Consider the following 3,169-nt stretch of genomic DNA (forward strand, 5'->3'; position numbering starts at 1 on the left):
CAGCAGAAAGGCAAGTTCCTTCTCTCTTCTTGAGCTGGGACGTCCCTCTCTTCCTGCCCTGGAGCTCCTGGTTCTCGCGCCCTTGGCCTCGGACTGAATCACACAGAGCCCTCCATAATTGTGTGGCCAATTCCTATGGTAAACCTCTGCTATGCTCTGTTTCTCTGGAGAACCCTGACTGCTGTGGCCACAGTGTCTGATTCCGTGCATGTGAAATGTCAGAAGGTAAATCCGTAGATGAGTGGTTGCCAGGGCTGGGGCTGTAGGGGGCTTGGGGGTAATGGCGCAAGTGTAGGGGGTTTCATTTTCTGGCCGATTATCATTTTTTTGTTTTGGCCACGCCGCCCAGCTTGCGGGATGTATCTTATTTCCCCAGCCAGGGATTGAACCCAGGCCCTCAGCAGTGAAAGTGCCAAGTCCTAATCACTGGACCACCAAGGAATTCCTGATAATGTTCTAGAATTGATGGTGGTAATGACTGCACAACTCTTTAATTTACTAAAAGAAACACCGAATTGTGTACTTTTAAAGGGTGCACCTTAATATGTGTGCATTATATCTCAAATTTTAAAAATAAAACAATATTGGGGGGCTTCCCTGGTGGCGCAGTGGTTAAGAATCCGCCTGCCAGTGCAGGGGACACGGGTTCAAGCCCTGGTCCAGGAAGATCCCACATGCCACGGAGCAGCTAAGCCTGTGTGCCACAACTACAGAGCCTGTGCTCTAGAGCCTGTGAGCCACAACTACTGAAGCCCACGCACCTAGAGCCCGTGGTTCACAACAAGAGAAGCTCCTGCAATGAGAAGGCCGCTCAACACAACAAAGAGTAGCCCCCACTCACCGCAACTAGAGAAACCCCGCGCATAGCAACGAAGACCCAGCTCAGCCAAGAATAAATAAATTTATCCAAAAATTATATATATATATATATATCAGGGGTTCAGGGAACCTGACATCCGTGCACAGATCCTGGCCGGCCCTAGAGGTGTAGGGAGCCAGCTTGGCGGGAGACAGAGGGTCTCTGGCAGCCTTGGGGGGAGCAGACAGCCCACACGGGCCCATGAAGGAGCCTGGATGCACAGCTGCCTGGCCGGGAGTCTTTAAAAAATGACAAAAATTAACTTAGGCCGAGTGCAAAAAACTCGCCCAAGGGAGTACGAAGCGATTCCCTGGACTTCCTGGCGGTCCAATGGTTAGGACTCCGAGCTTCTACTGCAGGGGGCACAGGTTCGATCCCAAGTCAGGGACATTCCATGTGCCGCAGTACAGCCAAAAAGGGGGGAAAAAATCGATTCTGTTTACGTGAAGCCCCAGAGGAGGCAAAACTGGCCCAGGTGACCGACAGAGAGGGGAGAGCCAACTGGGTCCTGCAGCCGCTCATCTGGGCAGGAAGAGCTTACGCACAGGGCAGTGAAAGCAGGTGCCTTTTATTGCGTGTAAATTTTATTTCAAACCAGCTCAATTCACAAAAGTAACCATGAACCCACTCCAAAATCAACTGCCACAAGCACATTTTAATAACTGGAGGGGGAAGACTGAAAGTGGAAATGCTGCAGGGAAGGCAGTTTTGTGGTTTTATATTCTTTGGCAACAAAGTTCTTGACTATTATTCTCTCAAAACATGACCTTGGATGAGGCACCACTGCCACCCCGCCTTGGGCAGTGCCGGAGGGCGCTCAGCAGCCGAGCTCAGACCCAGGCCCCCACCGAGCCTCACTGGCCGTGGTGTTTTCATCACAGTGTTGCCTCAACACGTTTAAAAACTAATATATGTGTAGCTAAAAAAAAAAAAAAATCACTAAAATCCCCATCATGGAAAAGAGCCATGCCCAGCCCCATGCTCCCCGGACCAGACCCCCTTTCAGCAGTTTTGGTGGCTTCTGGCATTTTCCTCCGTGTCTCTAAAGTTATTTATGATGCTTCTCCCCTTCCTCCTGTTTTGTTTTTTTTTTTTTAGAAATTTGTTTTTGGCTGCCTTGGGTCTTCATTGCTGCGTGCAGGCTTTCTCTAGTTGCAGCGAGCGGGAGCTACTCTTCGTTGCAGTGCGCGGGCTTCTCATTGCCGTGGCTTCTCTTGTTTCAGAGCACAGGCTCTAGGCGCAGGGGCTCAGTAGCTGTGGCTCGCAGGCTCTAGAGCGCAGGCTCAGTAGTTGTGGTGAACTGGCTTAGTTGCTCTGCGGCATGTGGGATCTTTCCCCACCAGGGCTGGAATCGGTGTCCCCTGCATTAGCAGGCGGATTCTTAACCACTTCGCCACCAGGGAAGTCCCTGAACATAAGTTATGATGAAGTAATTAATACTTCCGAGCGAGCATTCAAGCACACAAAAGAGAAGTCCAAGACCTTAAGAGAGGAACTGGGGTCCCTTAAGAGAGGGGGAGGGGCACCTGCCAGGGAAGACAGAGTTCGTAAAGAGAGGTGACGAACTCTGGGCCATCCAGTCGTGGACAGCTGTGGCCGAAGGACTCCATGGGGTGGGGGGCAGGTACCCAGGTCGGGTGAGGATGGCAGTAGACCAGGTGAGAGGTCGGTGCTGGATAAAAGGGGCGGGCTGCCCCCTCTCCCACCAAAAGAGCCCATGCAATTGGCCTGAGGTCCCGCAGCCAAGAAGGGACTAGGTCCTAGGTCCCCTCGGAGACCCGGTAGGACAACCTGGGTGGGGTCGATCCCAGCCCATCCATTCACCAAAAGAAATCCCACAGGGGGAACCGGACGGCTCCTTTGCCCCAAAGGAAAAAAGGCGGCCCTGAAAGGCCGCTGGAGGAAGGGCCACCGGGACAGGCTGGCTTTAGGCGTGGGCACGCTGGGCTGCTCTCTGAGTATTAGAGAGCGGTGCTCACGTCCGAGGGCTCTGGCGGGTAAAAACCAGCCCAAGCCGGGAAGCACCACCACGTGGCGCGATCTCGGCTCGGGGCACACTCCCGGGATGGAGGATGTGGGTGCCCGTGACCTCCCGGGCGGTCCCTAGGGGCCAGGTGCGTGCGGGGATCGCGCGGGGGAACGGGGGCAGAGTCTGGAGGCCAGCCCCGGCGCTAGGGGCCTCGGGGGAGGGACACCGGCCCAGAGGCGAGGACTGGGGCGGGGCAATTTCGCGCCCCCAGGGCCTGGGCCGCCCCGGGCACCTACCTGCGGCCGCGCCCGCACGTGCCACAGCGCCCGGCCCGCCCCAAA

The sequence above is a fragment of the Lipotes vexillifer genome, unplaced genomic scaffold (genome assembly GCF_000442215.2).
Source record: "Lipotes vexillifer unplaced genomic scaffold, Lipotes_vexillifer_v1.1 scaffold225, whole genome shotgun sequence".
Lineage (NCBI taxonomy): Eukaryota > Metazoa > Chordata > Mammalia > Artiodactyla > Lipotidae > Lipotes > Lipotes vexillifer.